This window comes from Prinia subflava, chromosome 4 (assembly GCF_021018805.1).
Source record: "Prinia subflava isolate CZ2003 ecotype Zambia chromosome 4, Cam_Psub_1.2, whole genome shotgun sequence".
NCBI lineage: Eukaryota > Metazoa > Chordata > Aves > Passeriformes > Cisticolidae > Prinia > Prinia subflava.
In genome coordinates this window covers 60,612,158-60,625,585 of record NC_086250.1, presented here as the reverse complement: position 1 = coordinate 60,625,585, position 13,428 = coordinate 60,612,158, and the positions used below count along the sequence as shown (strand labels likewise).

Sequence of the window (13,428 nt, the reverse complement as noted above, 5' to 3'; positions counted from 1 at the left end):
ACAGTACTGCAAAAATGTGCTGCAAGTTGCATAGAAGCTGATTGAAACCGTCAAACCAGTATTTAATTGCTTGCTCACATGTACTTCAAAAATAGTCCAGAGTGGATTTATCTGAACATACAAAAGGACATGAAGAAAATACATTTTAAACTCATCTCCATGCATTGAAGAATTACAGGTTTTATTGCTACATTTTTGATTCCTGAATCAAACACTACAGCTTTTGCCAGTCATTTGCTCTATGACTACATGCCTCCCCTCAGAATTCTTCAAGAATTCTTTTTTCCATATAAAGGATATTATAAAATATCACTTCTAAAGCAAAACAAATATTTAAAAAAAGAGTTTTAAACATAAAAATTTTCTTACTTCTTTTGTTCTGACCCCCCACCCAAGTAAAAACTGTAACATCTTTGCAGTCTCATTAAATACATTTGCTCAGATAATGTACAAGAAAAGCAATGTGTAAAGTTCACAAAGGTTTTGCAGAAACTTGTATTCAATCTGGCATCTCCTCTCTGGAATTTGGTGCTGCAGAAGGCAATATTCAGGACATGGAGTCCAGCAGTCCTCACCACTTTTCCCCTACTTAAATCTCATTTTCTGTAATTTAAAAGTTTTACTTTATTCCTAATCATTCAGTAACGTTTTAGAGTTGTCTTCTAGACTTTCTATATCTTTTGGTAATTTTTACAGGCTTACTTCACACGTTAAAACCTACTCTTCACCACATCACTCTTTAGGACTGTGAATTCCTGTTAGAGGAGAACACTTTTGGAAAAAAGCATGTTGCCACCAATTCTTAGATCATAGAATCACAGAATGGTTTGGGTTGGAAGGACCTTAAAAGTCATCCAGTTCCAACTCACTTGCCAAGGGCAAAGGCAGTGACACCTTCCCCTAGACCAGGTTGCTCAAAGCCTCACCCAGCTAGACCTTGAACACTTTCATGGTTGGGGCAGCCACAGCTTCTCTGGACAACCTGTGCCAGTGTCTCACCATTCTCACCATATAGAATTTCTTCTAATAGCTAACCTTAGCCAGTCCTCTTTCAGTTTGAAACCATTCCCCCCCTGTTCTGCCATTACATGATCTTGTAAAAAGTCCTCCTCCAGCTTTCCTGTAGCTGCCCTTGGACTGGAAGGTTCTCCAAGGTGTTGCCAGAACCTTGTGTTCTCCAGGCTGAACAACCCCAGCTTTCTCAGTGTGTCTACACAGCAGAGGTGCCTCAGCCTTCTGACCATTTGTTGTGGCTGTCCTCTGGATCTGCCCCAAAGGTTCATGTCCTTGTTTTGTTGTATTGAGGGCCTCAGATCTGGATGCAGTACTCCAGGTGAATTCTCCTAAGAGCAGGGTAGAAGGGGAGAATCACCTTCCTCAACCTGCTGCCCACGCTGCTTTTGATGCAGCCAAGGATATGGTTGGCAGTATATCAATCTAGTTATGTCAACAGTTTGTAGGTACCAACTTAAAAAAAAACCCCAAAACTAAATCTGAACAGACACAGCCTAGAAAAAAACACCTTAAGATAAATTCAAATGGTAAATCTTTCATCTTCAAGGTCAGATGTCCTTTCCAAAAGATATGCTTTTAAGATAGTAGTTTAGAGAAGACAGGCAGAGCTGAATCAATAATTAATTGTGGCTGCTGTTCCCTGTGCAAGTGCCATTCTGAACCATGCATTCTCCCTGCTTTTGTCTTGCACCATCTCTGGCATTCATCTGCTGCCCTGATGGGTGAGCTCAGCTTGCTAAAACAGCAGAAAACTAACCAAGGAAAGGTGGAAAAGTTGCTAAACAACAAATAAATCAAAGTGAATAGCTTTCTTCTATTATTTGATAATAAGTTGAATAGTGTCACTACAGGGAGATGAGCTGCAGGGAAGGAAGAGGATCCTGAACTGGGTAGGAAGGGTGAGGTGTGAAGAGCGTGCCTTCAGATCCATTTGGGACACCCTGCCACAGTGACAGTCGGCAGAGCTGTGGAAAGGGCACTAATGTCACCAACAGAGAAAACATCCCAGAGAGATGATCATGTTTGAAAGCTACTGGAGGTTTTGCTGCTGTTGAAACAGGATCTTGCTCATTTTACAAGGACCATGGTTGCCACTTGGTTATCAATCCTTGCTGTAAAAGAGCACTTGCTGCACCTCGTGACCTGTGGCTGCTCTCACAGCTGAGTCTCCAACCCACCTTCTCTTCCTCCAGTCTTTACCAATAGAAGCTCAAGAGTTTATTCTCACAAACACCCCTGACCACTGTCCTATTTCACACAGTGTTATTTTGGGAAACAACAGCAAGTGTGGTAATCTGGAATCAATTGTGATACTTGTACCACACTGACTGGTCTTAGTTAACCTATCTGCCTTCAGTTATGGCAGCAGAGAGGACATGATGAATACAGTAAGAATTAATAACTAACTCTAATATTCTAACAAATGTGATTAGGGGTCTGCAAAGAACTGGATAAAAAAAATGAGAGAAACTTCACTCACTATGTTCGTGTATCATCAAAAAAAGCACACCTCATTTTCAAGAACAAAACACTAGTAAAAAATTAGAGCTGCTGAGCCTACTGGACACTGCAGACCTACTTCATCAGTGACTTATGCATATCTAAGAAAAGACTATTAGAGGATTAACACAGAGTATGAGGAATTTGTTGTAACAGTTCTCCATGACTTGGGACTCAACACTATTATAACATTGGTACCTTCCTTGAGAGACTAATACAGTTCATTAAAAAAAATCTAACCCTGAAAATGAAAATTCTCTATATCCTAAACTTTAAAATAAAAACATTTTGCATATTTAATTTACCCTGAAGATTTCAAATAAAATATGAACTAGAAATACAACTGTTGTACTATTTATTTTCTCTCTTAGTTACTTCAACCATGTTTTTTAGTTAAAATAATTTTTAAAAGAATTCAGAAAAATAATCTCACTACATTAAAATCAAGTTCTACATTAAAACAAAGTTTCACTAGACCAAAATTGACAACATGGAATAAATAAAACATAAGTTGCCCACCAAAAGAAAAAACAGGGTGCAAGACAGTGTAAAACTGTTAGTAATGTTCATGTGCAGCCAAAGTGATTATTGCACTTCTTACAACATTATATGAATATTCCACACATCAGAAAAAGAAAAATCATGAAAGCAAGAGACATGAGGAAGCCTTTTGATAATGTAAGAATAGATGGATTACAGTCAATGTTACAAAAGCAAACTGCTACAAGATTAGACCTTTCTGTAAACGGCTAATCCACATTAATAAAACCACTACTAAACATCACTGCAGGTAACAATTTATTTTAGATTAATTTCACCTAAGCCAAAACATATTTTAATGTAACAGCATGGGTTACATTTCAAAACAGTTAAGTCATTTTAGCCATCAGCACAATCCAACGTTTCTAGGAATGCAAGTCATTTTTATTAGGCAGCCAGCTGCAGAAATTGCTGGAACTAAAGTTCCAGAAAAACTGGGAAAATTACCATTCATATGCTTTCAAAAGCCTCCTGAACACATGAATGGAAGCTGTGTTTGAATGGCAGAAGTCAAACAATTTGGAAACTAGATTAAAGGAAATAAGTAGTGATTTATTTGCAGTGTATCTTTTCATTCCACATAAAAATGCTTGTGCTTAGTGACCAAGATTTGGTCCGTACTTACAAGAAGATACTACTGCAATGATGTATTACGAAATAATCTTTGAAAAAAATGAACCAGGAGCAAGTGCTTTAAAGACTTGCCTTCCTGCACACAGCACCGGGGACGGCAGTGATGACTAATGGGGAGAGGCGCTGCTGGGCCAGCTCAGTGCCACAGTGTGGGGGAGGCGCTGCGTGCCAGGAACTCGCAGGGAATGTGAAGCACACACTCTTGTATTGCAGGGAAATAAACGGGGCACTAAGGCAAAGGAAGCTGCTCAGCCTTTCCTCCTGTAGGATTTTTTAAATATAATTAAAAGAAACTGCTAAATGTCAGTGTAATCTTATGAAAATTCCCTTTATTTCCATATGTAAAGCTAATACTGAATGGGTTTCTTACACATAGACATCTATACTGTATTCACCTCAAGAAAATAAGGCCCAGGCCTCCATGTCCATTACATATGATAATATGTGCAAAGCCCACATGACAAAATCTTAAATTTTGTAATGCTGATTCTCACACTTTCATCATTCTTCCTTTTTACACAAAATTCAAACATTTTAGGCCACAGTACAGCTTCCTATACAATAGTTACCAAAGCTGTCATTCTTCAATTCAAACAAGTTAATTAATTATTACAGCTTTACCCAGCAACACTTCCCATAAATATTTCTAGATGATGTAAAGAAATTTCTTGTTCTTAGTTAAAAAGCAGAATTTAAGTTCTTTTAAATATATATATATATATATATATATATATATATATAAAATAAGAATAAAAATAGGCTACATTTTAAACTTTCCAGGAATATCTTCAGGTTATCTGAATGAGACACTTAATACATCTTACTGAAGCTTCTAATAAAGTAAAAAGTAGAACTACCTAATGTTACGTTGACCACACTTTATCCTCTCAAATTTTAGAGGAGTTACATGGAGGTTCTTGGCAGAAACTTTGCAGACTCGGAATCCCCAAGCCATTTCTCCCAAATAAGATGAGTATACATCCTGCTAACCAAGGGGATTTTAAAGAAGTCAGCTATACCTGCACAATGTAACATGCCTGTGCTACAACCACGGTTCTGCTTCCACTTGGATGGTTCAATTATTTAGGAATAAACTGACATTCCCAAAACTAACCAGTAAATGGAATATTTTAAACACACAATTGGGACTGATCTGTGTGGTTCAGCTGAAGCTGAGCTTTAAACTGAAGCATATCAGAAAAATGGGAAAGGTAAAGTGTAACAAGTAAAACCAGCTTAGGTCAACAATGATGCTGTTTCATCCACTGCAAATATCTAACATGAATTGCACTAAAAAAAGAATCCTACTTGAAAGGGAAAGAAAAAAAAAAAAAAAAGGGTCAGACAGGGTGAAATAGAGCCTTTAAAAAGCCCAGAACAATTTGCAACACAAATACTGAGGAGCAAGGAACTTCCTCTTTGAATGAAGCAAGGGTCTGACCCCTTCCTGTGTCACAAGTCCCCACACTTACATAATATGTTTTCTACTGGCAGTAAAACAAACATCAATTCTATCAGCTTTACAGATAAGTGTGCATCAAAAGAGACACCATATTGTATTCCATCCAGTTTTAGAAGAGATAAAAGATCAATTTGAATGAGCATCTTCAGATTTTGTTGTGTGAACTGCACCATAACATTACTTGTGATGAAATAGCTCATAACTTAGACTTCAAAAATAAATATTAACTTCAGTGTTTTAAGCAGATCCTGTAATAACCTAAGAATCCAAAATGACTGCTACAAAAATTACAAGAAAAACACAAGATCACGCAGAAAATAGTACCTTGGCAACTCATGCAACTCCATAGTATGCCTTATAATGCTGAGTTAAGCTACACTTTATGCATTAATTTCCTTCCTAGGTATAGTATGTCCAGGTTAGTTCTGCAGCTAGCTGACTCTCACACAGACACCCACAAGTTTCAGATGATTATGTTAATTGAAGCTAGGAAAGTTGTAATACTTTTTCAAAAAATGGAAGTAGCAGTGGACCCATCAAAATCCTGTCTGGACAGATGAGTGAAGCACAGTTTGCAATCTGCCAAAGCTAAAGAAGAAAAGGCTGCAAAGTGAAGGTATGATGTGCTGCAGCAGCAGAGGAGACAGTTGTGTTAGATCATACACACGTAAAAACACCACCTGTTTTACCTGTTTAACAGCTGATATTATGCAACTCTGACTGCAGAGAGTCAGGTGGCATTCATATATTCTCTTCCCTCTAGTCAGAGTTTTCCAACAGATACTTCTAACTCTTCAGTGTTAAATAAAATAATTACATTGTATTTTATTTTTTGTGTTACATATATGTTTTGGAGAAGAAAAAAAAGGTCAGTCTAACCCTAAATTAAACATTAAATTCTAAAACAACAAAATCAAGACATTAGGCAATTCTAAAATGGCATTAAACTAAGTTGAAAAACTGCAAATATTTCTGTTTTATGAAATGCAACTATGGAGCAAAACATCAATGAATAACAGTTAAAATGAAGTTTTCCATTAAACTAGCTGTATTTAAGTGTTCAGTGGAATGAGTTTCTATAATTCTCTTTTTAAAATGTGGTACTTGAAGCTCTATGTATCATTTATTTGAACTTTGTTTCAACTCAGTGATACTATCTTGCTAGAATTGTCACTTTCAAACCTGTGAGTTAAACACAAAACTAAACACGAGTTATGTTATGGAGTGCTTCTGGTACAAATGCTGGCAACAACTTTATAATTCCTTAATCTAGTCGCATTACATGATAAGCAACTGGAAATAAAACTGTCCTAGCACAGGGGATAACTGAGCACCTTGGATCCCTCTGCAGATGAAAGCAAAGCAGAGGCTGAAGTCAGCTTTGCCAGGTTTCACTGACACAGTGAGCATGCGAAGAAGAAAGTCAATTCACTTCTTCCTGCCTGCATTTCCAAAATCTACCTTTGCACTTTGACTTTCCATCACACAGGCCAGTCACAAGTTCAAGATGACTGGGCATCCTCAAATTAGGGCAGAAGCAAAAATTCAGCTTTGTTCCCTTGTGCCTCCCTCTGGCTATTTGCTCTGAGTGCTAAGAGAATCACCAAGAAAAGGCAGGAAAGCACATGGATAAATACTGGCATGAAGTGTTGAAGAGGAACAATCTCAGAGCATGCATAGGCAAGTATCTTCACCTGACCCATGCTAACCATAAGATTAAATCTTTTCAATTGTCCGTTTCTAAGAACTCTTAAACTCTTAAATGGCTGAATAAGTATCATAGTGGTCTCAAAACTACTAATGTCTGTGAGACATGGTAGTTCAGTTTATGTGGTTTTGTTTCTCAATTTATGAAAATAAACTAGAGTGAAAGCTGAGAATGTAACTTGGACTGGATATGCATACATACTGACCTGACCCTCTTCCTAGTTCCAACAAAAAATCCCCAAACCCTGCTAAGTGTGTTCCTTGCTGCAGGATTGCCATTGACCTTTCATTCTTGTCCCTTCTCAAATGCAAAGACAGGGTAATTTTGAGCTACTTTATTTCCACTCTGCCAGATAATGTTTATGGAGCAGTAGGGATTGGGACATGGAAAAGAAAGGCCAAAATACTCCAGTTCTTCCCATGGCTGTCTAACAAACACTAGCCGAAGTTTTCGTGACTTGCAGGATTCCAAGCTAGAACATGTCACCTCTTATATTGGGATTGTGTGTAACAACCTTATGCACCTCGTTCTTCTGCTTTTGGGAGACAATATAAAGGGGTTTTAGTTTTTTGTTGTGGTTTGTTCTCCCCACCCCTTCCACCTCTGCAAGAAAAAGACTCTGACCCCAACAGGGCAGACATTAAAGGGCACCTATAGTATTATCATATTTATACATATATTAACTCAGTGTATGCATAGCCCATAGCTCTCTACTGGACCAACTGGACATGACTAATGTCTTGGAATTGTAAAGGAACCCTCAGGCTTTGTCAAACAACTCACTGCTGTCACTGCTGCCTGAGTATTCGGCCTGCCCTCAAAATTACTTTATATCCCAACACATCAGTAGTTATCACTGGACCAGCAAACACAGCAGCTGATATGACTTTTCCCCCTCAAATAGCAACATACAATTCTCTGACAATTTGTAAGATCCTCTGTAACTGCCTTTATTTCTACTTTACAATCAGCTACTTCGGCTTGGTTCAGAAAGTGGATTCATATCTAAAATTCAGATAGAACAGTAAGTATTTCTAAATATATTTTTTATTAGGAAGCCATTTAGTGCTAGGTCTTTAAACAAGACAAAGTTGGTGAAAGGGAGATGACTACTTCCCTGATTAAAGCACTCACCTTTCTGTAAACTGTCTGAATCCAAATCTTCCCCTCTTCATAAAAAGTCTCTGACAAGGATAAAACATGAAGGGCATTATGGAGTTGTTCCCTCTCCATCCTGCTGAAATTATTTCAGCCATTTTATAAACACATTTCCTGAATCACAGACTGGATGCCAAGTATCTTACTGTCAAAGTTAGGGACAAATTCCCCCTCTTACTCTGTTCAACCGCTGTTATTTTACGCAAAATAAAAACACCAAAAGGAAAGAAGAAATCAGTGTGGACTCGGGACTTGCATTTTCCAATAGCAGAAGCCCTCAGGTAATTCTGCAGGTAATTCTCTTCCTCTCAATCATTTGCATTCCTTTTCTATACAAAACATGCAACAGGACACGCAGGCAAAGCCTCACAAACAGAATTGTTCCACCACACCCTAGCAGATGAGATACCCCAAATCTCATTTGCAATTCTTTATAGAAAAGAGGAAAAGCACCTATCAGCTGCAGGTAGCCTGCTTAAGGTGCACTCGATTCAACTCTCCTCAGATTTGGGAAGAAAACTGTAAAGAGAATGTCCCACATTGCACATTGACTGTTCTGTAATTTCCTCTGTGGTTTTTTTTCACAGTCTCTTAAAAGAGATTTTACCTCAGGCCAAGTGCAACAGTTCACCTCTACAGGCATGGAAATTATTCTGGTAAGAAAATGAGAGAAAGATCAGTTACGCTTAAGCCATTTTTTAATGTGAAAAAACTCTGTACTTTCTTCTTCAGCAAGCTATAGGAAAAAAATTCCTATTCTTTCATCAATTTCATCTACTTAGGAGGTGGCAATAAATGACTCCCTAGTAGTTATTACAGAATTGAGGCTACAGCTGCATTTGGGGTGCAGTGGACAGGTCAGGCAATATATGTGAATACATACAGAAATGCATACACACAGACACTTCTGCACAAATAGAACTTTGCTTTGTTTATAGTCATGATAAAAATTACCTTTATGGTCTAGATGCCCCAAAGGACTTAGAAAACCCATCTCCAACTGAACTGGTGACCTGACACAAGGGAAATCCAACTGACACAGTGCACTTAAACACCTAAGTGAAACGAGGCCATGTATACACATTTCTTAAAGATATCTGCTGTTGAGACAGAATGGAGAGTTGCAGCCCTCACCAAAGGCTATAGAACTATTGACAGGCCAAGCAAAAGAGGGTAAAAATGGTCCTCAAAGAAAGAATTTAGCAATGGCACACAGCAAGAGCCTCTATTAGTGCTTGGATATTCAGCATATCCGGAAATGATTGAAAAAAGGTGGTGGTTAGTGAGAGAATGAGATTTTTGGTATATAATTATTTAGAGTACTAAAGATGAAAACCAACAGATTGCAGAAAGACTGACCAGTGTAATAAAATAGTAAATGAAATTCAAGGCTGAGAAATGTAAAGTGACAGATATGAAAGAAGAAAACTATCTTCACTTTATACATAAAATTATAGTCTTTCAATTATTATTACATAGTAATGGAACACTAGTCTTGTAACAGTTCTATGAAATTATCATCTCAATGATCTGTGGTGATCACAGAGGCAAAACAAATGTTAGGCAAGGAATACAGCACATCATGCCACTGCTTCCCTCCCTTCAAAAATGGCTTAGCAGATTTAGTCAAGACATAAAAACACATAGGAAAGACATTGGGAGTTACCACAAGAGACAATTAGACCAATTTGGACTTGTTAAACTGGGTAAGTGATGACAGAGGAAGGTTATGGTGTACATTTACTATGAACGTGGACAGGAAATGATCATTTGTTACTGGTTCAAAAAGAAATCAAAAAGCGAGATACTTCCAGTGTACAGCTAAGTTTTAAGAATCCTTTCCAAGGGACCACATAGCTCTCAAGTTTCCATTCACTTCAAAAACCCCACTGTGTCAACTGGTCTTGACTATGCCTTTCCTGGCCATACAAAAATGCTTAAACTTTTACTGCTCATTTCAGCATTCTTGCTATTACATACATCTGGTATTAGATGGTGACACAAAGATTTATTTAAACTCCAAACGAATCCTTTGTTGTCTAGCCAGATTCAAAAGCACTACTTCCACTCACATTTTACAGTCTTCATCCATCTAGAACCACAGAAAGAGAAACACTTGTTTTCAGACACATTAGGACAAGCACAATACTTCCACAAGATACTTCCACTGAGAAAGCTTAAAGAACACGCAAGGATGCACAGGTCTTCACAGTTCCTGCAACCCTGTCACCATCACATACAAACTAAATCAGTCTGAAACATCCATTATCAATGTAGACTTTTACAGCATTGTTGGCCAATTACTGGTCCAAGTTTCAGCTTGCACAGATGTATTCCAGCTTCAGTATTTTTAGGTAGAAGTGGCACTGAAAAGAGACTCCTCCCTGCCAATCCTAACCAAGTGAATTAAAAAGTGAAATAGATTTTCAATTACCAATCTCAAACCTAAAATATGAAGCTATGTTTAATTAAAAAAAAAAAAATCAAAATTCTCTAGTTACCCAATTAGTAAAGCACAACACTGATTACATACTCACAAGAAGAATATCTTATAAGACAGAGGGAATAAACTGAAAGCACGTGTATCAAATGATGATAATGCTTGCCTTAAACTCATTTCTCACATGCAATGCTTGATATTTTATGTAAGTATGCTATTAGTTATACTTCACTAGTTGCAGAGCAGATGCTAGGCATGATAAAAGAGTATTTCACAGAAACAAGAAGTCTGCCCAAAAAAGCAAGTGGAAAAATGTGTTATTTCCCAGAACACTAGTCAAAGAAAATGTTCCTAGTTAACAGCATCGCTGATCTCACAAACATAAATAGTTAACGAGGCAAGTCCTCTAAATTTTATTTAGGCATCTTAACAATAGGTAGGTTTTGGTGCAGAGAGCTAAATCAAGTATTTGAAAATTAATCATAATGAAAATACTCACACATTAAAGTGTGAGGAACCAGGAGTCCATCATCATTTGTGTAACATTTTAATATTTCTTTCACTCTATCATGAGGAATATAATTTTTTACTCTCGCTAAATGAATGCAAAAAAATTATTTTGAAAACAGAAGCCTACAGTGTGTCTAACCTACCTGTAATAATAGAATAAGGCCTAATTCAATATTTTACATTTTAATGTGACAATTATTACATTAATATCACCTATTAAAGATAATAATAATAAGCCATTAAGATAATTATATGAATCACTACAGGGGTATGAAATGGGAAACACGAGGATCTTCAGACATATTTGAAATGATGAGAACTTTAAGTACAGTATTGTATGCCCCCCAAAAAAATGTTTTGAATAGATTTGGCACTAGTCAGGTACTAAGAGGTTGTGTACTATTATTACAATGAGACAAGCAGAACTCAATAGATTTTAAACATGGGGATGTGACAAATATGTTTGCATACTAGATGAAAAAATAATATTAAAATAAACAAGAAGAAATATTTAAAAAAATTAAACAGGTATACAAAATCTAGCATAAATGTTACTACTGAAAACTGTGGGAAAAGTAATTTGCAAGCCCTGTATTATGGAGTTAATCACAGCTGAGATTTCCCTCTACCAAAAATAAGGGTTTTTTAGAAAACACCAAATCAAAAAATTATTTCTTCATGAAAGGCATTTAATATAACTATTTCCAGCTTGAAAAAAAAATAAAGCTCTTGAAATACAGCCTGATATTTAATTTGATTGTTCTCCATTGCAGATCTATGAACAAAGACATAAGACTGCCCAGTCACCTGCCTGCGTGCCAATGGAATTTTGTATTCCTCACTACCCCCGCAGTGGCCTGTAGATGTTAGAGAGGCAACACAAACATTGCTGGGAAGAAGCAGAACACACTGAACTGCCACTCCAGCCTCCTGCCCACTCAGCAGTGTGCATGGCAAGGCAGCTGTGAGGGCCACAGCTGCATTCCGGGGCCACCAGGCCCAGCTCTCCAGCTCTGAAGGCAGCCCTGCAATGCCCAGGACAAGCTGCAACTCCAGCCCTGTCTGCTACCTCGCTTTGTAGGCTCAGCAACCACAACTCACAGCACAGGAGATGTTCAGCTGCCAGACAAGACACTACCCCAAAAACATGCTACAGTTTATGTAAAGAAAAGCTCAATAACTAATAGACAGGAATCAACTTTATGAGCCAACTTCCAAAAAAAGTTTAATACAAGGATGGACAGTAAGAAATTACTAGACTCGTGATATGCTTTGCAAGAAAATGCTAATTGATAACAGTAGAAATTGCTGCATTCAGAAAATTAAATAAACCTAAAATATTCAGACAACTACTAAAAGTCATGGTCAGTGGGGTGGGCTATATGCAGACATGACTTCTACAGACTTGAAATGGAATTCACAATATTTGATATCTAATTCAAATGTTAATTACCTTCTGTAACACATGTAAATTGAAACACTATTACCATAAAATCCTACACCCCACACAAAAAAACTCCATCACATCTTCTTTGTCTAATCACATGCAGGAAGTACAAAGAGATAACAGAGAGACAAGACTTGCTCTTAACACTTCTGTACTTCTGAATGCAGTGAAGAAGTAATGATTTCTTGTTTTGGTATTTGGCAAATTCAGGTTCCACTTGAAATTTTCTCTATTTAGAGTACACCACAATTTAACAGAAGAAGGAAATTGATCTTGCTCATCTTTAACTCACCAAAACACTTTCAAACAGTGACTTCAAAAAACTCTTCATTCTGTTTTGGACTTTTTCCAGGAATACGACCATAAAGTCGTCTTAAAATTATTTTTAAAAACTTTCCTTCTCTAAGATGGAAAGCATTCACCTTACTCAGTAAGACATGCTATGGAAGACTTCAAGCCGAATACCCCAAATTTTAATTTTGTCAGATGATGCCCAAATTATTTTTACAGATTATGACAAAATTTTCACTACAGTTCTCTCCTCTCTCCCACTATCACAATTCCCATCCCTCCACCAATGAAGCAGCCAAAAGGCTAATGCACTAAACACTGTCCTGTAAATTATAGTATGTAGGAGATTAAACTTAAGCCTAATGCTACAGTCAACCTTCAACAGCTGAGTTCTATTAATGGACACTCCTTAAAAGAAATCCTTATTGGTTACTATTTAAAACTACAACTCTATTAAAATCTTGACTGAAAGAAATTCCATGTGATACATATTGCCCATCACTGCCATGACAACAAGACCCAGTTCAAGTATGTACTGCATCATTTACCACAACTTATCCACAGTAAAAAACACAAAAGGACTCACTAATCAAATAATATCAATGAATACACAATGTGAGAGAGATGAGTTAATTTATAATGGTAGGGATTATGTGCAACCTAGAATAATAAGACTTCCAGTGCACTGAAAAGCCCAGTGTCATTATTATTCTTTCAATCTCCTT

General features: G+C 37.2%; 1 protein-coding gene across 3 annotated transcripts in view; it reads right to left on the bottom strand.

Annotated features, from left to right (window-relative positions):
• The window catches only part of ATXN7L1 (ataxin 7 like 1), a 114,139-nt gene that overhangs the window by 54,561 nt on the left and 46,150 nt on the right, over positions 1-13,428 (bottom strand). The gene's annotated exons all lie outside the window — the stretch shown is intronic.